Raw genomic sequence first — 24,202 nt, 5'->3', positions numbered from 1 at the left:
ATTCTTACCATTCCATTTTTTATTTGTTTGTTTGTTTTTCTTTTTTTTTTTCAGACCAGTGGTGTTTGTTTTACTCTAGGTCCCTGTACTATCTAGTCTCTGGTTCTTGGTCACCTAACCAGATCTTGGTTGGTTCACTCCCACAAGCTTTGTGTCACTACTGTCCTAGCACATTTTGCTGGCAAGACAGAATGTAGACCAAAGAGTTTGTGGTGTTTACATTTCTCTTTTGGTAGTGTGCAGAGTACTTAACATACCAAAGAGGCAAGAATACAGAATCTCTTATGACAAGATGGGAGACAGAGTCGGGAAAATCCCCTGATGTTTACATGGCCAGCTAGGATGCCATATACACAGAGAGACAACAAAGGAACCCTGTCTCAAGCAAAGTGGAAGGGTTAGGGTTAGGGTTGTTCTCTGACCTTCATATGCATGCTGGGGCACTGGCACACCCGGACTTACATACAAGAAAGCACACACACACACACACACACACACACACACACACACACACACACAAACATGCATAAACCCATTATACACCCACATACCTGCCCCCTCTGACATACAAAGATAAAACAAAAACAAAACCAAACAAAAACCCTCAAGAAACCAGGCTGGAGAAATAGCTGAGTCAGGAAAGTGTTTGCCTCGCAAGTGCGAGGACCTGAGTTCAGTCCCCAGAAACCTTGAAAAACCGGCTGGGCATGGCGGCATGCACTGTAGTCCCAGCACTGCGGAGACAGTGACGGGCAGTTCCCTGAGGCTTACTGACTAGCAGGCCCAGCCTAATGGATAAGCTCAGGTCAACGAGGCCAGGCTCAAAAATAAGACCGATGGCATTCAGAATGACACTTGAATTTGGTTTCCACATGTATGGGCACTCCACTCACAAGAAAACAATACAGAACAAAACAAACCCTCAAAAAGCCTAGTCATTTGATGCTGCTGACTACCTGAATAACCCACACGGGGTGGGGGGTGCGGTGGGGGGGCATTCTTACTTGATAAAATTGGGCAGTTTCTGAGTCACAGCCTGAAATTTTGATGAGAAGCTTAAGTTACTTTTTAGGATTTTAAAAAAGGAGACCAGGAAGGACAGAGACTTTAGAAGAGTTCCCACCAGGGCAGTAAAGCACAAATGCCCTCATGAACCAGCAGGTGCTGTCAGTTTGTGACGTGAACCAGGTGTGTGTAACATGCGGAGTGGCGTATTGAAAGACAGGGAAATTCGCTTTTTTTGTTTTTTTTTTTGAGACAAGGTTTCTCTGTGTCGCTTTGGCTGTCCTGAAACTCGCTCTGTAGACCAGGATGGCCCAAACTCACAGAGATCTGCCTACCTCTGCCTCCTGAGTGCTGGGATCAAAGGCGTGTGATGCCACGCCCAGCTGAAATTCAATTTTTAAAAGGCCACCAGTGTCTCTGTGCACACAAGTGTTGGGCAAATTCCACTCGTAGGCTGCTACCCTTACCTAAATGGTTAAATTTGGATTTCAGGGCAAATTCAAAAGAGATGCCAACCTGTCACTCTTTGGTTCACAAGACCAGGAAGCAAAAATTTGAGTGGAGGTACAAACAAGTGATTTCTCTCTTTTTTTAAAAAAAATTTGAGCCAGGATTTCTCTGTGTAGCCCTGGCTGTCCTGGATCTTGCTCTGTAGACCAGGCTGGTCTCAAATTTACAGAGATCTGCCTGCCTCTGCCTCCTGAGTGCTGGGATTAAAGGCGTGCGCCACCACCGCCCAGCCAACTGATTTCTCTTTAGGGGCCTCCGGTTTAGCAGGGATGTTGTCAATCAGTGTGGGAGGAATGCTCTGATTTCCTGACATTTTGGTAAATGAGCAAGCAGAGCTCAGACATCCCAAACAGCAGCTGTAGCTCTGCTCGCTCTTTGACCGGAAATCTTGCTCTCTGGAGTCAAGTCCTCCTGACTTTGAGTCAGTCCACAGGCTGCACTGGAACCCTTCAGCTTGCTCTTGTTGGGGGGCAATCTGGAATTGCAGGGGAACTGAGCTACTCCCAGCAGCCCCTTGGCTGTGGCAGGGGATCGGAGAAACAGACATTTGTGATTCTCCCAAAGCCCCGCTTCCCGTTGGGTTTTGAATGTTTTCACAGGAGCCCGACTGTGTATGTTGGGGTCTGATAACATCTTTCGGTAAGAAAGAGCCGCATTCTGAAGTCTCACTTGTATTTAGAAATCCTTGGCCGTTGTAGAAGTATTTATATTCCGGGCTAAAAAGACCGACTGAGACTTGGTAAACAAGCGGATGGACATGGAACTGGATGGTAGGGAGAAGAATTGCAGCTCTGATGAATTACAGCCTGATTTGGAAAGGAGAGGTCTTCATTTAAACACCTTGGGAGTCAAGCAGCCTGGGATAAAGGGTCTGCAGTGGCTCCTGAGCAAACACAGGTAGGGCTGTGAACTGGAATGGATCCTTTCTCTGACCACTAAACTAATCCTTTATCAAAACAGCACCCAGCCTCTGAAAGAGAGTTTTCATATTGAAAAGAGAATTTGCTTGCAGAACCTGGCTGCATCTCTTACATAATTCAGGAGGATTTTCCCCCACTGGGCCAACATTCCTGGTGTTTCAGTTCACCATGCTCAGCCTTAATGATAGCTAGATTGATCCAGATTCTTTGAGAAGTCACAGGATCATTGGATTGTTTCCACATTTTTCATTTAAACCCACCATCTAGCTTATTCTTCTGATTTATGCTTTGGGGAGAACAGTGGGACCTTGTAGGAGTCGTCAGCACCATTAGGATTATAAACAGCCATCTGTCTGTGTTCATTGTGGCTTCCAGTGAGGAGTGAGTTGAAATTTATAAATCCAGCCTCTGCAGACTCTGCAGCATTCATGTGTGTTGTTAATTAAGCGGAGGGTGTTTTTCTGCTTCAGATCTACTTCTGACTCTCGTGAGTGGAGTAGTAGGTGCTCATGCCTGAGACCTGTAGGTGGTCTCTGCCTCGTACATGCCTAGCAGCCTCTGAGTGTGAGTCCTGGCTTTGTGCAAGACACTGGGCCAGACCCCAGATGTTCTCACGCACATAGAGCCAGGCACAGATCCTGCCTCAGTGAGAGCGCTCTCATGATAACTGACTATAAGTTAGTCAGGAAAACCCACCATAGTTTGGGGGACTCAGCAGACTGAGATCTGAAAGATGATGTACACCAGGAGGAACCTGGTAAACAGTTGAAAAGGTGAGATAGAGTGAGGAATTCTGAGGAGACAGAGGCTCATGGTTGGCTGGGACGTTCCATCTTAACAGTAAGAGCAGTCTTCTCAACTTTGGAAGGCACTTCAGTTTCATAGGCCCACCAAATTCCCACTGTCCTCCGTAGAATATTTCAAAAGTTGCCTCCCTTCTGCAGTTTTCTTTCAGCCAGAACTTCCCTCTGTCCTGTGAAAACTTGTCTTATACAACCGGTGTAACATTATGAAAACTGTGCCTCAGTTTAAATCTCCACTCAACTATTTGCTTTGTGACCTTGGGAAAGTTACTTGACATCTCTGAACTTCAGTTTCTCAGCTGTAGAATGGAGCTACGAAAAGAACCTTCCTCAGAGGTTTCATGGGAGGGTTGAATAGTTAACATGCAGTGTGCCTTCTCCAGTACCTGGTACACAGTGAACCTTTACGGCAGTTTCAGCGTGCACAGCCTCATTAATGTAACCTATCGGCTAGTTCTAAATACGTCCATCTCCTTATTGGTTTTGTCCAGATGCTCAGAGTTGGTTAGAAGTCCCATCAGGAAGCCAAACCGTTTAGTTAAGCGTCCAGCCTGGAAAACAGAGCAGCCTTCAAGGCCAGTGCTGCTCAAAGGCTGTGTGTGTTTAAGAGTCTAGGAATCCCGAGAAGACGCAGTTCTGGTTCAGCTGGCGGGAGGTGGGGCTCAAGTCTCTGTTTCCATGAAGCTCTGGGGTGACGTCTGTGCAGTTGCTCTGTGCTGAGGAATGAGGGTCCACATCACCTCACTGAGCTTTTGGGGACTACCTAGGCTCTGTCAGGAGAGCTAGTAGCCCTAGGAGGAAGGAGGGAACTTGTTCCTAGCGCTGCTCTAAGCACGGAACGTCATGATCCAGCCCCTTCTTACCTGGTCCAGCGCCCCCAGCAGTGGTACTTAGTTGACGTCATCAGTGCACCAAGAGTGTTTCAGTCCTTGGGGACGGTATCAGTCAGGTTTCTCTAGAGAGAATGACAGGGTGTGTTTTGAGGGACGGTAGGCATGTTTGGTATACTGATAATGCCAACACAAATTGAAACTGAAGGCCTTGAACTTCTCCTGGCAGGCCAGTGGACTGGAAGATCAGATGAAACTTCTTAAGGCAGAAATCCTTTTCTGGGAAGCCTGGGTGCTTGTTACTAAGTCCTCCCACTGGTTGGGTGAGCCCACCTACATCAGAATGGATAATCTGCTTTACTTGAAGTCAAGTGATGGTGTCAGCCACTGCAGTGGTTTGAATGAGAAGGGTCCCCATAGACTCAGATTTGAACGCTTGGTCGTTAGGGAGTGGCACTACTCGACAGGGATTAGGAGGTGTGGCCTTTTGGGAGTAGGTGTGGCCTTGTTGGAGGAAGTGTGTCACTGGGTATGAGCTTTGGTGTTTCAAGCTCAAGCCAGGACCAAAGTCTCTCTCTCTTCCTGCTGCCTGCAGATCCAGATGTCGAACTCTCAGCTCTTCTCCAGGAGCACCACGTCTGCCTATGTGTTGCCATGCTTCCTGCCATGATGATAATGGACTAAACCTCTGGAACTGTAAGCCAGCCCCAAGTAAATGCTTTCCATTCTAAGAGTTGCCTTGGTTGTGGTGTCTCTTCTCAGCAATAGAACATTGACTAAGACAGTCACATACACAAAAGGCTCCATGTAGTGATACCTGCCCTAGTGATTGACCAAACAGCTGAGCAGTCCAGCCCAGCACACAAAGGGAACAAGCATAAACAAACATCCAGAGCACCTGGCCTGCTTCTGGACCACACCTTTCATCCCTACCATGGCAGAGGGTGGATATATCTTATGAGCTTACCTGCCTCCTAGGATAGAATTCATGGATCTGACACCACCGTCTCGGGGGTTTGATGGGTGCCTTTAACATTTGATAGTTACCCTAAATTCTGGTGTGTGCTCTTGGACACAGTTAACCAACTCTTTGGGTTAAGTTTCCTAGTGAAAAAGTTACTCCAAATCCACAGCTGCCCTCTTTGGGGGACGGGGACTCCGATGCTGTTTACATGGGGCCACAGTACCAGAGGGGAAGTAGCAGGAAGTTCCTTCCACGAGGTCTTGCCACCTGCTAAGTCTCTGCTGTGTTCTTGGCCAGAGGTTGTCCAGAGAACAGAGGTGGAAATGCCGTGTGGTCCCTGGGAAAACTTCAGGATCCACCAGTCCTGGTGCTCACTTTCCCAAGGCCTTTCCAGACTGGGGTTTTATCTCATGCTCAGGACAGTCTGGGGCATAAGCAGAGTAGGTACTGCCAACCTCTATTTCCCCTGGTTTGGTCCAACGGTACCATCTCCTGGTGCAATGGCCTGGGGTTGAATGGTAACAGGAAAGCAAGTGTTCAATCATGGAACCTGGTGGGCTGGAATGAATTCCTCTCATCTCTTACAAGCTGAGTGGCCCTGGCCAAGTTACTCCAATAAATTTCCATACCTACAATGACTACCTTGAAGGTTTGAAATGAGGATCACATATTGCATGGTTCAGTGTCTCATCTACTAGGTGATTAGGAACTACCATGACCTTCATCATCACTGTAGTGGACATGCCATGAATGCTAGCTACCCACAACACCCTTCTGCAGTGACTGTACCTACCCAGAGCCCCCGAGGAGTCACCAGAGTAGATGCCCTTGTCACAGCTAATTGGGTGGAGGAATGTTGTCTCTGATCACAATTGGCCTTGGGTTTCTCTCCTGGCAGTTGAGGGCTGGGACATGAGGGGACTGACCTTGAGCAATGGAGAGGTGAGCTGAAGAGTTTTATGCCCTGGGGAACTGAGAGAGTCTTGACGATAACTGTACAGACTGAGGTGTTGACAGGGAAGACTTCTGGTGAAGAAAAATGGAGAAGCAAGCAGAGGCAGAGGGAAGAGAAATGGATCACGTGGCCCCTGAGAGATGGGGCCTGTTCTTAACTTCCTGGTTCCCACGAGGCCCGGGGACTCTTTCTGACCTTGAATTCTGTGGAGCCTGTGTCCTTTCGCTGAGTTAGCCTTCATTTTCATAAGCTAGCTCGAGTTGGTATTCATCCTTGCAATGAGAAGAGCAGTTATAAGAATGAAGCAGATGAAGAATGGGGCTTCTGAGAGCCAAGACTCATGTCTTGCTGCCTTGTCTGGCCAGTATAGTCATAACGAAGGCCATAACTTCCCCTGGCCTTCGGTCACTAATTCAGAGTCAGAAGTGGGTTGGGAAGGAGATGTAGCACTAACTCTGTGTCTGACATTGTCCTCTGTGGACTCCCATAAAGCTGCCCACCCTTCTGATTAATCTGGTCATGAAGGTGCCTTTGGTGTTCTTTTGATGTGGGCACAGGTTCGCAGTGAACTCTGTGTCTTCACTGAAGCTACTGTGGATGAACCCTAGGGCACCTGGTCCAACTTGGTACTACCCATTGAAATTACCTGGTGTTGGGATGGAGAGATGCCTCAGTGGTTAAGAGTACTTGTTGCTCTTGCAGAGGACCTGAGTTCAGTTCCTGGCACACAGTGGCTCACAACCATCCTTAACTCTAATTCCAAGAGATCCAATGCCTTTTGACCTCCAAGCACACCAGGCACATACATACATACATACATACATACATACATACATAAATGTAGCAAAATAGTCATACACATAAATCTAAAAAAATTCTTTTGGAAAAAATTATTGAATTTGGAAGTCACTTTATCTGAGCCTCTGGTGCTGAGGGGGAACTGAAGCAGCTAAAATGTGGAGCTGATCATAAAGACAAAGATGGGGATCCTGACTAGTTGTAATTGTCAAATTGTGGTCCTTTGACCTGAGACAGGTGTTGAGTCCTGCCTGGTTCATAGTGCTTTGGAATATGACCTGACTTGGAAATAGGGCCTTGTAGCTGTATGAGCCAAGAGAACTCATTTGGAAGCAGGAGGGGGCTTAATCTAATATAAAGTGTCTTTATAAAAGGGGGGAAATTCAGACAGAGACAGGTGTAGAGGGGAGAGGAAGGGAAGAGAGAGAGATTACCAGGTGAGTGATGGTGCCCTGAAACACTGAGGACCAAGAGAAGCTGGGAGAGGTAAGGAAACATTCCCTCTCATGTAGGTTTGGGGGGAGCATGGCACTGCCCATGTCATGATTTCAGACTTCAGGGCTCCAACACAGTGGGATACCAACTTTCCATTGTCTCAGGCACCAATTTGTGTTACGACGTGATGATGAGATCCCTAGAAAGCTAACGTACAGGCTCTGAACTCTGTAGTGGTTTCTTCTTTTATTTTGGTTTGGTTTGGCGAGGCAGGATCTCATGCTATAGCCCAGGCATAGCCCCAAATTCATGGCAATCCCACTACAGACTTCTGAGTGCTGGGATTATAGCCGTGAGCCACCACACCCCGCTAATCATTTTAGTCTTTTATGTCATTCCTTTGAGTTGTACTGCTGTCTCTTGGGTGTGAAACGAAGATTCCAGAGGCCTGGGCGTTGTCTCCGGGGTGGGGTGTTTAACCAACCTCCAGCCCTCAGAGGAATGTGGAATGCTCTATGAACTCAGCAAGAAGCTAGAGCCTTCATGGGGAAAGTGGCAGGTCACTCCTGTTTATGCCACCGTGTGAACCTGGCCAGACACTTTTGTGGCAAGTGTCTGTTAATGTTTGCAGAGTCCCTAAATCTGGACTTTGTGGGTGGAGGCAGAAATAGAGCACTTATGTCTCTGTCTCAAGTAAATTTGGGGAACAACAGTTAGGAAGTTGGGAGCAGGACTCTGGGCCTCACCCCTGCTGGGTTTGGGTCCTGCTTGCAGTGTGGTGGTTGACCAGTTGCCTTTCCACAGGTCCTCACCCTTGATTGTGCATTAGAATTATCTTCTGTGGCAGCAGGTCTGGCCTGTGACTGGAGACATTTCATGATACATTTCCAGGTGATGAAGGTGTCACCAGCCCATAGACCAGCACTCTGAAAACTGCCCACCTTAGTCTCGCTAAGCCTCTCTTTTCCTACCTGTACATGGGCTTTGTGATGTTTTCCATTTATATGGCTGTGGGTTTTAGTGAGTAAGTCCTTTCAGGAAGATCAGTCAATACCAGTGAGCAAAGCTTTGGCCATGATTGACATGCACTTCAGTGGGTTTGTGAAGTCTCTCTGGGGTGCTCCTGAGCACCTAAAGGTGATTGCAGATGGTGTGCCGAGATGATACCTCCTCTTGGGGTTTGATGAGAAGCAGACCTTCCTTCTGTAACTGTGGGACACTCACCGCTGTGCGGGGGTTCTTTTCCCATCTAAGCCGGTGCTTGATGCCTGGATTGAGGTCTTCCCTAGAAGTGGTACAAGGACAGCAGAGATTGCCCTTCACCTCAAGGCTCATCACACAGAAAGTCCTCTCGCCAGGGCTCTGTGAGCACTCCTGCTGTTGGGACCTGCAGCTGGCAGCCTTGGCTGCTCCAGGACAGCGCTGCCCATCTGCGCAGGAAGCGTTCTCGGCCTGAGCCCTTTCCCACACTCCCAGCTAAACACAGCAATTGTCTAGGCGCTCGAGTGTCAAGTGCCAAGGCCTTTCAGAAGCCGCTGTATATGTATGTTCTGTGTCTCCTCTGGTTTGGGGTGAGCACAGACATGCAGACCATTAATGGATTGGCCCTTCTAACCCGATGTGACATCCTGGCACCAGGGCTCCTCGTTAGCTCCATCTTTGGGATTCTAGCTCTGGAAGACAGACAGTGCGTGTCAATAAATAGCTCCTTGTCTCCAGGATTCTGGCCCCACCAGAGGCCTGGGGCTCTGCTTGGGAGCTGTTGTCTTGTTGCTAAGATTCTTGGAGCCAGGCCAAGCTCACATTTCCCAGAGTGGTGGAGAATAGTAATGACCACAATCTTCTGAAAACATATATATGCTAGGCTCAGTCCAACGTCATGTAACAAAATAATCTTAATATCTGAGAGGATGGTATTTCTGCTTTTGTTTGACTTTTATGTAGCTGAACTTTGAGAACAAAAGTGAAAAATTTTTTCCATGTATGCTCAGTGAAAGCTTCCTTCTTCATTGCAGTGAACTCTATTTCAGCTATTCCTATGTGCAGAATAGCAAGCATGATTCTTCCACTTTAGTTAGAGGCCATGAAGTAGATGGTATAAATATCTTGTTTCTACTTTTGAAAATGTTTCTTTGCCCTAACCACAAATTTCTCTTCTTAACATTCTTGTCTTATCCTATTGTAGGGCCACATTATGGGCAATATTTTAAGAAAACTTCTAATAATATATTCTTGGAGCCAAAGTGCCCATGTATCGCCCCACCCTCAATCTCTCTTCCAAATCCTATTTAGCTCAACTGGCTGACTTATGGGATAAGTTAACATTGATTTTCTTGCCTGCCTGGATGTGATCTCTCCCAATCTAGTATGTCAACATGATTTCAGGAATTACTTATACATTTTTTCCCTCACTCTCCTACTGGCATACTGAAATCCTGTGGGTAGAGATATTCCCAGGCCAGTCTGTCTTGGCAGTCAAATTGAAAAGACATCAGGATGAGCTAGGAGTTAGTGGTGCATGCCTTTAATCTCAGAACTGGTGAGACATAGGTATTTGGATCTCTGAGTTCAAAGCTAGCCTAATCTACAGAGTGAGTTCTAGGACAGCCAGGGCTACACAGAGAAAACTTGTCACAAACAAACAAACAAGCAAACAAAAAGAAGACAAGACTAGAATGAAATCAAGGAGATATCTATCTATCTATCTATCTATCTATCTATCTATCTATCTATCTATCTATCTATCTATCTCTATGTGAAAATACATGAGAAGTTAGGACACTTTTAGATGTTTGATCGATGTACTTAGTACATAAAAGCAGGGCCGGCATCTGGTCCTACACCGTGGGAAGTCAACTTCTAACTTACTCCCCTTCCCTTACTTAATAGTATAACGTTGGATAGAAAGAGCTTAAAAAACCCAGTGTTTACAGAGTTAAACATAGTCTTCACTGTAGAATCCAGCAGCCGTGTTTCTGGATATTCACCCAAATGAGTTGAAATCTGTGTCCACACCAATGTTCATGGCAGCTTTATTCATTAGTGCCTTGAACTGGAAAAAAAAATCACAATATCCTTCAATAAGCGGATGGCTAAGTAAAGCACAGTGCTTCTAGAATGTTTTTCAGTAGTGAGGAGAGAAGAGACGCCAAGGCCTGGGGAACCTTAATGCATATTGCCAAGCGAAAGAAGCCAGTGTGACAAGGGTGCACACTCTGTGTTCCCTACTACGTGACATCATAGAAGAGGTGAAGGGCTGGCTTCAGGGCTGGGGGCTGGCCATGAACAGGGGAACTGGGCCTTGAGAGGGGTGGAAGTATGCATTCGGGCAACCAGAGCAGTAACACACAGCACAGGAGAACAGATCCTGGTGAACTGCCTCATGAGCAGTGGCTGGTTGGTAACTAGTGTCCCAGAGCGATGCAAGGTCTCTAGTTTAGCTCAACCTGCAGACTCACTGGAGGAGCTGGGATTAAATGCATGTGCCACCACCACCCAGCCTCTGTCTTTTCTACAACTCCTTCTACTTGGCAGTTGCTGAAATGTACAGGTTTCCCGCTCTGGGATTTTTCTTTTAAATTTTAATAAAATTGTCTTTGAGTTTCCTTTTACGTCCATCCTTAAATTCTTTCATTAATGAGACTGAGACCTCTGAGAGGGGGCCTCCAGGTGACCTGCAGACATGTGGTGTCCCGAATGGGACTTCTCCAAATTTCTGATGACAACGTCACACAGGCCACACTGTACCAGCTGCCCACTGCAGCAATTGTTCACAAAGAGGAAGAGGGGGTTCCAATATTGTCTGTAGCTCACTGCAAGGTTGAGCAGTTCACGGCAAATATCACCAAGGGTGCCACAAAGTACAACCTGTGAGGATGATGCCGAGGCCTGGGAGTCCTTCCATGTCCTAGGCCCCAAGAGTTAATGGGGCCTGGAGCTCAGCAGCTTTAGTACACGGGTAAGTGGATGAACCCTTCTGCTAGTACTGGCCTAATAATAATGCCAAAGAGAGGTGGAGGGAGGAGGGGAGGGAGAGGAGGGGAAACAGGGAAGGAGAGGGAAGGGGAGAGGAGAGAGGAACACACACACACACACACACACACACACACACACACACACACAGAGAGAGAGAGAGAGAGAGAGAGAGAGAGAGAGAGAGAGAGAGAGAGAGAGAGAGAGAGAGAGATTGACTTTAGGGACAGAGCTCAGGCTTAAAAAAAAAAAATCATACATTCACCTGGGCAGCAGTAGCACACGCCTTTAATCCCCACACTTGGGAGGCAGAGGCAGGCGAATCTCTGTGAGTTCGAGGCCAGCCTGGTCTACAGAGTGAGTTCCAGGAGAGGCACCAAAACTATACAGAGGAACCCTGTCTCGGAAAAAAAAAAAACAAACCACCAAACTCCAAGAAACCCCCATACATTCATTTTAAAATTAAAATAGCACAAGCACTCTCATTCTCTAGGTAGAGGAGAATCCACAAGCCGAGCCTCCTCCCGCCGTGGGAACGCACCAGATTCCTGGTTCCTGGTGCAGGATGAGGCTCCTGGGTTGTAGCTCAGGGAAGCCCCATTGTGCCATTTTTCTTTCTGCTTTCCTGGTGGTGTCTGGTTCCATGCCTTTCTACCGTCTCCATGACAATGCTTTTTGGTAGGGACTGACATCTTGCTCTCCTTCGCAACCCTTAAACCTTTGATTGACCACGGACCTGGGGCAGTTTCCGTGACTCAAGGGGACTCACTGTGTATGATGGCCAGCACTCAAAGGCATCCATAAGTCCCTTCCCATAGAGGCCAGTGTTCTGTGGGACACTGCACGGGAATAGGGTGCAAGTTCTCGTCTCTTCATACCCCCCTCTTGTGGGAGACTTTTCATCCTGGGAGAAATACCCCAGAAAAACCACTTAAAGGGAGAAAAGTATTTTGGCTGATGGTCTCACAGGTTTCAACTGCTGACCAGTGGCTCTCCTGTTTTCATCCCATAGCAAAGCAGAGTATCAGGATGGGAAGGGATGTTGAGCAGAGCTTCCCACCTCATGGAAGCAGTCAGCAAGATATGTGGGGGCGGTGGGAGGGAGGGAGGGAGAGAGAGAGAGAGAGAGAGAGAGACTATATCCCCCAAAGATACACCCCTCAGTGACCTACTTCCTCCAACTGGGCTCAGCTAGGGTTTCTATCACCTCCAAAAATAGTGCTGCCAGCTGGGGACCAAGCCTTCAACGCAGGAGGTCGTGGGGCATTTCATATTCAGTTAGAACATTACCTGTTTGCTCACTGTTTATTCTTCCCAGGACCTGCTCTCCTTTCTTTTAAGAATCTACCTTGGTCATACAACACTTCAGCCATTATGGAAAACAATCGAGAAATTACTCAAAACATGAGAAATAATGCTATTATTTGAGCTGACAATCCCATTGTTGGGTATATAGCATACACCCTTGGGAAACAAAGTCAGGCTGCTAAAGAGGTATCTGAACACTCATGTTCATTGCAGTGGTATTCACAATGGCCAAGAAATGAATAGGTAGAGAAAGTGTGGTACAGAGGAACAGTGGAAAACTACTTAGTATGATACCATTCTGTCATTTTCAACAACATAGATGGAGCATAATGATAAAAGAAAGAAAAAAAAAAAAAAAGAAAAACAAAACCACCACCAACAAAATCCCCTGTCAGGCTCAGAAAAACAGGGCGTACGTGATCTTACTCACTTGTGGGATATAGAAAAGTGATTTCATGGAGATTGAGAATAGAAAGTGGCTAAGGCTAGGCAGAGTAGGAGGGAGAAGGGGCGGGGTCATAGGGGTTAAGTAACAGAAATAAGATGCTGTTCCACAGAGGGCGATGATAGACAATAATACACTGTATATTTTAAAAGGCTAGAAAATGAACATTAAAAATGATATGTTTGAGGAGATAGACATGTTTACCCTGATTTAAAGATACAACGTATACACGTGCCTAACTTTACACTGTAGCCCATGAATATTGGATTTGGAACACAAAGGGCCCTAACTCTTCACTGGTGCAAGAGAGCTTTGGATTTCTTGGAATGGGATAAAAGACGAAGCAGTTGGAAAAAGAAAATGCCCTCTCACTTCCTGCCTGCCTGCCTGCCTGCCTCCTCCCTCCCTTCCCTCCTCCTCCCTCCTCCTCCCTCCCTTCCTCCCCTCCTCCTCCCTCCCTCCTCCTTCCCTTCCTTCCCTCCTTCCTTCCTCTTCTCCCTCCCTCCTTTCTTACTTCCTTTCCTGAAAATCATCCCCCAAACCCGTAGTTGGGTTAATCTGCCACATTATAACTGCTACTGGCAAGGAACGTATCTGTCTTTACTTTAAAAATGAAACCACTTTTCCTGAAGCTTATGTCACACTGCCCATCAGCTCTGGGCCCTGAGCTGTCAGCAGATGCCCCCCCCCCCCCAGCATCAAGGGTCCAGACAGTGTCGTTTCATCGACTCAGAGACCAATCCAAAGTCAGCAGAGAAGATGAAAACCATGTGCAGCCTAATTTCCCCACGACTTCATCCATCTGGGGAGTAAGCGCCTGCAGACTTGCCCTTGGCCCATCACAGAGATCATCGCAGAGCAGTCCATTGTCTTTGCTCTTTCTTTGGGTGAGCACCAGATGAGTCATTGGTTTGCATTTTGAGGTTACAGTGGATGAAAAATACTTGTCTGTAAGCACAATGATTACCTCCAACGGCACCTGATGCTCTAAAATGGATGGATGCTCTAAGAGGGAACGACACTGTCTGAGTCGCTGCTTCATCTGACAGCAGAGAGTGATGGCTAGTGGAAAAGCCTGTTTCAGTGACAGTTGATTTCTTGCATTCACTCAGGGCATGTGTTATGGAGCACCGTGTACCCAAGGAGTTGAAGGCACTGTTTTGTTTTTCTCTTTCTTCTTGGACCCCCTCTGACTCCATCTCCACTCTCCCAAATGCACACAGTTTGCTTGGAATGCGAAGGACTCTTGTATATGTTATGAACACCTACCTGTGCCAGGGCTTGGGGGATTGAACCAGGCTTGCTGTCAGCAGCCTCCCGTCTCTCTGATCATTCTGACGGCGTTCTTCAGGCTCCCATCTTGGACTGCCCCTATTGGCTCTTATCGGCATTTTAGTTTGGTTTTTAATTGATTTTCATTCCTAAACTGGATGACACAGTTTTTTCAATCAAACTGTATTTGACGTTATTCATGACTTTGGGTAATTTGACCTTGACTCAGGTTACCCTGTGAGCCTGAGCCTCGCTTCCTAGGGGTTGGTGGTGACGGTTGGAAGGGTCCCTTGCTTTTCTGTAATGTGATGCACCATGAGACCTGTCTGTCCTAATCTTCTAGGTCTGTTGTTGTCAACCTTTTTGGAGACTGAGATTTGTGCACATATTTCAAGTTCCTGTCTCAGGACCAGTCCTTCTCTGCTGAATGCCATTTGTGAGGTCCTTTCTTCATGATCTTCCCAGAGTTGTAAGTGATAAACTAAATAGCTTCATGTCCATTGTTCCTTCTAAGCTGGGAGTACAGGGCAATGGGGAAAGGCTTTACTCAAAAACAGAAAATGTTGAAATATTAGTCCTGCCTCTGTGAGACTCAGCACAAATTCGTTAGTCTCTCTGGGCATTTCTAAAGACCCCTCACTGCAAGATAGACTTGAATTACTTCTCCAAGGGTTGTTATAAGAAATAGGGTTATAAAAAAAAATGCCAGGAATAGAGTTATACAAAAATCGCTTACAACGGCCACACCCAGTGGAAGCAAGGATGTGTTGGGGAGGTTGAGGTAGTTTCTCTTAATGGCAATTAGAAGTGATTTGCCTCTTTTGTATGGCTCATTGCATTTTGCCTTAGACAGAGCACTGTGGAGGAGACGGAGCCTGTTCTGACACATGGTGCTAGACCTGGGTGAGTCCTTGATCTCTAGGCCACCATTTTCCTGATTATCAAGTGAATGTGACAATATTTACTGCTTATGATTTTGGGAGAAAGTAAGATTCAGTAGTCAGTGCAGTTCCTGGCTCAAAATGATTACCTGCTACTGAGTACACCTGCCCCCTCTTTTCTTGGACCATACATTCTGTGTGGGCGGAAATGCTTCCAGGTGACCCTTGGTCTGGGGACCGTCATGAAGCTGGGCCTCGGCAGCTAGTGAAGAGACAAACGAGTCTCCCTTCTTTTCCTGGTTCTCAGCAGATCCCATTTGAAGACCACAACATTGAAGTCCCACAGCAATTTAGAAAATAAACAATCCCAGAATAGGCACCTACAGCATTAAATAGGGCAATTTAAAAGTGGGTCACTGTGGAAAACAAAACAAAACAAAAACAAAAACCTCAACTGTGTTCTGTAAAGGAGGCTCCTGGGACTCGGTTCACATGAGAAAGCAGCTCTGGGAAGGGGTACTAGGGATTTCAAACCAGAGGCAAGTAAGTTTGTAGCAAAAAAATATTGCATATGATTTGCCAATTTAAAAAAATAACTTCCCTATAGAAGTTATTCTGGGACTCAGTTAACCCCTTTCCAAAGCTTGAGGGCTGGGTTGCATCCATGGGTCCTCGCAGGCTTAGATAAGATGTTCTGGTATTTTCATAAACACAGAGAGAAGCTACTAGCATTTTAAGCCAGGGTAGACCTGGGTCTGATTCGACTGAAAAGCTCAGGTTTTACAAAGTTTTCATTTTACTGCCATTTTTTCTTCATACACGAATACACTCTATTTTGACCAAATCCACACTTGGTCTCTCTGCACTATGTCTTCCAGGGTTCACCTCCTACTCCTCCCCAGCCTCATTTCCTCCCCCACCCCCTCCCCCCACCCCCCTACCCCTGCTCCACTAAGTCCTGTTAGTGTTGCCCAAATACTGCACATGGGTGTAGGGCTGTCTACAGTGGCATGGACAACCACTGAGGCCCCCACTTCTGAAGAAAGTTGATGGATTCTCCCCACCCCCCACCCCCAGACTGCTCTCTCACTTTCCCCTGCCGCCCCAGGCTGCCCTCCAATGCTGCGCCTTGTGCATTATCTTGTCAGCTTCTCCTTCCACACCATCTCCTCCCCCTCTCCAGTCATTCCTGCCCACAGCAATGTCTCTTCCTCTTTGTTCATAGCATTGGCTGGCATCTTCACACTCTGCCCCATGACATCTAATGCTATTATTATCTCCTGCATGTTAGTGAATGAATTAATTCTGCAAGCACTTCCTGACAGCTGCAGAGGACTGAGCTGTGGACTAGGGGTGGGGATAATGGAGGCAGGTGCCCCACTCGTGTAGCTAAAGTCTGGTGTTGAGAAAGAGATATAAAGCAACCTTTGGAGTCAGGGTGGGAAGCCCAGTGATAAGTGTGGCACGGGTTTTCAAGAGGTCTCTAATCAATGGGAGAGGAGGGTTGGGTGGAGGGGGTAATTTTGGGGTGAAAGAAGTTGTGATTCTTTGAAGGTTGACTAGGAATGTTGGAGGGATGGGGTGCCCAAGGAAACAGACAGTCTGAGCCAAGCAGCAGGCAGGACTGGTGAGAAACAGCTTTCAGTTCCCTTTCCATGTGGCAGTTAGATGAAGGTTGAGATGAGCAGGAGATGAGGCTAGAGAGACAGGGAAGAACACAACATAACACACCCAAGACACCACACCACACCACAACACAACACACTGCAGGACACCTTTCTCTTTCTGGGAGAAAATCTCAATCTGAATTGGGAAAAAGCCCCAGGGTGGTCCATAGGAGGCCAGAAGGAGTGTCTGCTGACTCTTACTGAGTCAGTGACTTGAGGATGTCACAGTCTCTGCTTTGGAGGAGACTATGGAAGACTAACTCACAGCCAGCTTATTAAAGCAGTGTGATGCCGACAAGGTGTTGTGGGACCCTTGGGAAAGAGCCCTGAGCCTACCTCGGGGCCAGGGGAGGTTTCTAGGAGGTGGTGTTCTCTAGGTAGCCATTCTGATTCTTGACTTTGTAGCGTGGAGGTGCTGGTGGTGGGATGGGGGATTTGGAAGCCGGTGTGCAGAGAGATCTCCTGTACTCCACTTTTCTGAGCTCTTGCTTTCCAGGCCAAGAAACAAAGCTACAGACCTTGGGGATCCAAGAGACTTTGAAGTAGGCCAGGGAACAGCCTGAAGAGAGATCCTGGCTATTTGGAGGCCTTAGGGCTCTCTTGGAATATGGGCCTGTTTTGCAAACATAGCAACATGGGCCAAGTACGTGGGTTTTGGCACTGGTTGGGCTGACCCAGCTCGCTAAGCAAACAGTGGGGGAGTTTCTTCCCTTTTCCTTTGTAAACGAAATCTTCTCTGGGTGCATAATTTACAGAATTCCAGAGAACTCCATTTTGGCTTTCTTCCCAAGAAAGAAAAACATCTCACATTTTCCATGCACTCTCCCTAGCCTGCTGGCCTAGAGCTAAGATTTCCATTGAGCCTCAAGACAGGACTGCGGCTGTTCAGGGCTAGTGTGGTCTTTGGGGGTGGAAAGCTGTACTTCTGCCCCAGGGGTAGCTGCAGTCATGTGACAGGTAAGGATTCTTCACAAGAGTGGGGGAGGCCAAAATAGATATGTAGGGGTTCAGGGCAAGAGACTCTGCAGACAGAAGATCTGCGAGATGCTGAGCTGGGAGTCCCCCCATCCCCAGCTCCCCATGGTTCCTTAATGTTTACCAAGCATTTTCTCATCTCATTTGATGAGGTGAGAAACAACCTTTATTCCTCCCCCACCCCCGCCAGTGCACCAAAAAGGAAGGACACATATGACCAAGATTCCCACTTAGCTGCTCAGCTCTGGCTTAGTCGCTAGGGAAATGGAACAACAGCTTGAAATCATCAGCTACCGTGAGACAGAATCCCAAGTTGGAAAACTTGTAGGCCTCAGGTGGCAGTTGATGTGGATGCTCTCCCTGAGGGTCCCAGGGGTGCTTTGTGTGAGCAGTCTGTCATGCTCAGCCCTCAGCAGGATGTAGCTGTGGAGTTATTGGAGTCCTGGCTCCTGTAGGCTCGGCTGGGACTGTGAGCTGAGTATTTTGACTGTGACCACAGCCCTTTAGGCTGTCTCCACCACTCTGTGCCCGTCAGGCTAGGCCGACCCCATGCAGATGCTGACAGGTGAGGCTGCCCGCGTGTGCTGGGCTTAGAGATCTGGGATGGCTGACCGAGGAGTTGCCTGCGAGTCCAGTAGGGCAATCTTTAAGTCTAAATTCCTGCCCTGCTCAGTGTGAGCAAACGGCTCTCGAAACTGCACAGTTGGTGAAACTTAAGCTTTAGAACATGAAGGCTCGTTCTCAGCCGTCTGTTTCCTCTTATAGTCAAGGGCGAGCATCCAAATCCCACTTCATTTATCATTGTCGTTGCTGCTCCGAAAGGTCAGTGTACATTCCTCTTTGCCTCCAGACACTTGGCTCTGAGCACTGATTAGAAGTGAGCACTCAGAAGTGCTGGGCCTCATATGCACGCAGTAGGCACTCACCAATGTTTGCAGACAAGGAGTTACCAGCTTGTGTCCCATAACAAGGCTGGGAGGGTCTATGCCATCACAGTACAAAGACAGCATGTCCCCTTGTCAGCCAGTTCAATGGCCCCCACGTTATAGCCCTCTTTCCCCAGTGAAAATTCTACAACCTTGTAACATATTTTTTTTTTCTGCCATCTTCCTTTAGAATGGTGGCTGGCTCTTTCTCTTCATCCAATTCTCAAACTGATTGTTACCTCCCAACGGACTTTCTCTGACTTTCCCACCAAAAGCAATTCCTCTTCCCCCACCGAAGTTCCCATCTCAGTGTTCATGCGTCTCTTCATTACCCAAGTTATTCTCTGTTGTCTTCATGACCACAGCATAAGCTCCTCGAGGATCGGACCTTCCGCGTCTCTGTCGCTGTGGATCCCAGTGACTAGCATGAGCAGTAGGAACTTAAGAGTTATTTGTTTATGGGTAAAAGAAACAGATAATGGGATTCGATATCTTCTCCTCACAGAAGAGGAAATTGAGACTCAAGTTTTTAGAAGTCCAATGTCAATTTGCTTGGGCCAGATCTGGAATCCGAGAGCCTTTCCTCCAGTAGCTTATTCCTCAACTTTGATGGGTCTCCGGAACCACCACAGAATCATGGCTTTCCTTACCAGTTTGGAAGGAGGCCCTTTTGTCTCTGTAGAGCAACAGCACGAAAAGTAACTGATCTGAACCCTCAGAAGCCAAAGGACCACTTACTCCCTCCAGATGATAGCAGAAACACATGAAAACACGTATAAGCACACCGGAGATGAGCTAGCGTGCGCCAACGTGTGGTAAGACATGATCACACGGATGGTGTCAGCCAACCAGGGACCACAAGTGGATCACCCCCGTGGGTGCCAGGGGAGACTTTCCCTCTGGAGATTCTGAAGGGAGAATGAGGAGGCTCTTGAGGACGGATGCAAAGCTCAACGGCTTCCTCTGCTCAGTAAGGGCTGGTTCTGTGAGCACCCCCGAAACTGGGTGACTCTGGCTGAAGACTAATTTGCTTCCATGTCTCACTGATTCTCACTGCTTTTCTTCTGTTTGTTGCACAGAAGATGACAGGCAATGAATCATACCAAGCTGCAGATGAACTGGTGTGCTGGCTCCGATAGGTTCCTCAGGGTAGTAAGAAGTGAATAACAATTATTGCTCTATCAGCCAGTGCTTACCCCACACTGTCTATATTCCAGACAACGTACGGAAGGCTTAGATGTATTACTTCAATTGTATAAGGTTGGAACTCTTGTTTTTGTTTGTTTTTTGCTACTTAAGCAGAGTTAAAAAGCAGCCCTTTAATCCTATGCAGAAGCAATTATTTCTATTTGCAAATGAAAAATGATAACAAAATTTTCTTCCTGTTTAGAATAATCGACTTGGGTTTGAGGTTACTGACCACCCAAAGCATGCCCATGGATACTCCAAGTGGAATCATATTTTCCTAGTGTGGAGACAGCTGTGTGGAGTAGCTGGCGAGATTCCTGTGATTGTCTTTGGAAAGTGAAGGAGGACTTGGTATTATAATTGGTGTTTAGATTGTGCGTTTGAAGAAAATTTTTGGTCCCAGGAAGATCTCGCAGAGAAGCCTGAGAGTTGGCCTTGAACTTTTTGGCTAGTAGGATTAGAGTTGTATTGTGAGATAGAAAATGCAGAATAATGATTCCCACTTCCAAGATTTTGTTTCATCACCTAGCATGAATTGTGGCTGCTCAATGAACTCACTGGGGACACTGACTCCTTCTACAAGTCTAATCCATATTTCCTGTGTCTATCTTCCCTCTCAAGTCTAAGATGGCTGCTGGAGCGCCAGCATTGCATGCCGGTCCCAGACAGCTGAAATGGGATTTCATTGTTCTTCAAACTGTTCCTCCTTATCCCCTATTTATTCCCTTTTTTTCCCTCTCATCTTCAGATACCAATACAGTCTTCAAAGTGGATGTTAGAGCCACCATATCTCACATCTGTATTTTCTAATTTATAACTGCTCAATAAATGCTTATTTCTGGTACTGAAGGGAACTCAAGACTTTTGTATTCTAGCTTCTAGGACAGGCTTGTCCTTCTTAAGGCATTGGAGGACCAAGCAGGAGGCAATTAGATGGAAGCGGTAGTTTGGTATATGAACAATAAGAGAAGTCATGGTGACTGTCTTAAGCTAGAGAATAGAACCTCCTTGAAAGGCATTATCACCGTGTTCCTACCAATGGTTGCCAAATGGAGATATAAGATATGTTTTTCTATTTATGTATTTATTTAGTGCATGCGTGCGTGCGTGTGTGTGTGTGTGTGTGTGTGTGTGTGTGTGTGTGTGTGTCTGTGTGTGTGTGTGTGTGTGTCTGTATGTGTGTGTAAGTATCCATACATGACATGGCACATGTATGGAGGTCAGAGGACAACTTGTAGGAGTTGGTTCTCCCTCCCATCATGTAGGTTCCATGGATCAAACTCAGGTTGTCAGTCTTGGTGGCAAGTGCCTTTACCCCCTGAGACATCTCACCAGCCTGTTTTGAGTTCTGAGACACAGTCATACTCTGCCACCTGGCAGGCCTGGAACTCTCAATTCTCCTCATTCTGCAGCTTCATGATAGGCATTCATTTCACATTAATGTTCTTTTTGATTAATTAAATAGAATATGGAGCACAATGGATATTGGTTATTGCATAGATAAATCAGTTTTGCTAATTGCTTTGTTCCTCTCAGAAGACTAAATCCAAGATCTGAAATAATTGATGGAGGATAAAGAAATCCAACATATGAAATAACTGATGAAAGATAAAAAATAATACAACAGCTGAAATAACTGATGGAGGATAAAGAAATCCAAGATCTGAAATAATTGATGGAGGATAAAAAAAATACAACAGCTGAAATAATTGAAGGAAGATAAAGAAATCTAAGATCTGAAATAACTGATGGAAGATGAAGACTCTTCTGCCTGTATTGTTCATCACTCCACTGCTGCTTTGGTTTTCTCCAGCTGGAGTTTCTGCTACTTAGAGGCAGAGGTTGTCTTACTTATCACATCAGCCAGCCAAGTCCTTAAGAGTCTTTCCATATCCCTTCTTGGACCTCACTGGGTAGGGCACAGTCCTGTTGCTAGCAGCCTGGGGAATTTATGGCCCCTGAGTGGCGACTGTTCAGCTAGGAACTAGAGTTCTTTGGCTAATAAGAAGGAAGAATGGATATTGGGACTTCCTTAGAAATATCTTTCATAGTCGGGCGGTGGTGGCACGCGCCTTTAATCCCAGCACTTGGGAGGCAGAGGCAGGCGTATCTCTGAGTTCCAGGCCAGCCTGGTCTGCAGAGCGAGTTCTAGGACAGCCTCCAAAGCTACACAGAGAAAATCTGTCTCAAAAAAACCAAAAAAAAAAAAAAAAAAAAATCTTTCACTTGATTCTGAACACTGTGGGGCCCTGTGGCATGTTGTCTTGGAGTCCATGCTGTAGTAAGTAACGTGAGTTATAGCACACTTGTTCATTTTATGTGTAGCACATTTGAGGACCAGCATAGAAAAGGAACTTCTCTAGGTGATGGGGATTTCTAGGGATGGTCTCTCTAGAAGAAATGGATAATTTGGGTGTACAATGGGAAAAGGGTACTGGGACTGATTAATGAGGTCTGTTATGGTTATTGCTGAAGAAATGATGAGTCTTGAGGCTGGACTGATTTGAACCCTGCTGGCTTGTCCTTCTAGGGTGAGGGGGAAAACATTCCATAGGTGTACCCCACAGGTATCTAGAACTCACTTAAGACGTTCTGTTCTTACAAGCGAGGCGAACTTCTAGCTGCACTGAAGCCATCTGGAAGGAGAAGGACTGGGGTGTGATCCTCCCACAGCAGGTGCTCCCAGCCATCCATTACCCAGGCAGCCTCATTTGAGCCTGTCTTGCCTCAGAAAGATAACTCTTATCACCACTCCATAAGCTGCATCTACAAAAATAGACAGGATTGGCCTGTGACAAGTGCCTGGAGTGACCGAGGCAGCCTCACATTTAGGCTCCGGTGACAGCTCCCTCACAGGTCAGACCCTAAAAATAACTTCTTAGAGTGACAAAGACCGGGTCAGGGAGCACACCAACCACATGATCTTTGCCAGTCACAAGGGGAGAGACCCTGAGCCCTCTGTCCTCAGAATCTATTCCTGAACTCGACCCACTCTGAGAATAGAATTCCTGTATCCCGGTCAACTGTTCTACTTGGGGTCTTTATGGGGGATGCACCACACCACACTCTGACAAGTGTGTAGGCAGCTGTGGAGGAGGGGCGGGACCCCGAGGCATGTCTTGAGAGAACTGCTTAGACGAGGGAGGGTTCCCTTCCAGCCCTACCATGGGCTCTGAGGAAAGGAAGAAGCCAGGGTTGGTGGGGCTGGAGGGGAGAAGGCACTCGGGGCACCCCACCTGCCTCGGCAAATCACAGAAGGTCCTGATCTGATTCACTGCCAAATGAATCCATGGCTGGAGCCTTACTTACATTTGGTCAGACACGTTCATTGTCCCACAGCACTTCATTTCAGGAATAGTGCACACCTGTGAGTTCAGCTCAAAATTTAATTACACAAATATTATGTTAATACATTTCTTAGTGTAAAACTTTGGAACAATACAGAAGTAGAAAAGAAAAGAACTTTCCCCTCCCCTTTATCTATTCTGTGTCCTTTTTTCAGAAGTAGCTGTGCTCAGCATTTTAATGCTCCTTTTTTCATATATATATATTTGCATTTATACAGATACCATACCACAGCCTCTTTCTCAGGCACACAGGTGGTAGTGTGGTATAGTATAAAATGCTATAAATAATTGTCACATGTGCAATCAGATAGCTATGCATTCTTGGGTACTTTGTTTCTATAGGCTTTGGATTCCATCTCTGTAAAATGAAAGTATTAATGTTGAAAAGATTGGATGAGCTTTGTGCAGTGGCAGTATCTTGCCAATGAGGTTTATCCGAGGCGCGATTATTGCTAATTGAAAAAAAAAAAAAAGAAAAGATTGGATGAAATGTTAAACAGTGACCAACAGAGTAAGGTCTTATTATTATACATTTAAGTAAGAGTGTATGATTTATGGCCATACTGGTTACTCATTACTGTAAATAAACAGCACCAAAAATTCTGGCTTTCAAAATGTAATTCAAATGAACAAATGTTATCTCACAGTGTCTGCACCTCAGGGTCTTAGGAGCAGTGGGTGGGTGTAAGTCCCAGGCTCTTCGATGCTGCCAGGGGCTGCAGTCCTCTGAAGGTCCAACTGGGAATGTGAGGAATCTTCTTCCAAGATGACCCACTTAAAGCTTGTCACCAGGACATTCCTGTTGATTGCTTAAATGTCCCCAAGACGTGGCAACTGGCTTCCCCCTCAAATAAGCAATGCAGGGAAGAGAGCTCGGGGAGGAAGGCATGCCATACTTTATGACCGTCTCTCAGGCCTCCTCATACCACCACTTCATCCTGTTCTTAAAAAGGCATTACTAATTCCAGTTCGCATTCAAGGGAGCGGGACTGAAGGGAACT

At 46.6% G+C, this 24,202-nt stretch overlaps 1 pseudogene; it reads left to right on the top strand.

The window, feature by feature from the left end:
- The first annotated feature begins 23,597 nt into the window (after positions 1 to 23,597).
- On the top strand, positions 23,598 to 23,780 carry LOC114702474 (annotated as a pseudogene).
- The last annotated feature ends 422 nt before the right edge of the window (positions 23,781 to 24,202 follow it).

Source organism: Peromyscus leucopus, chromosome 1 (genome assembly GCF_004664715.2).
Source record: "Peromyscus leucopus breed LL Stock chromosome 1, UCI_PerLeu_2.1, whole genome shotgun sequence".
NCBI classification, from domain to species: domain Eukaryota; kingdom Metazoa; phylum Chordata; class Mammalia; order Rodentia; family Cricetidae; genus Peromyscus; species Peromyscus leucopus.
Note: the sequence above shows the minus strand (reverse complement) of the source record. Positions and strands in the feature narration are given on the sequence as shown.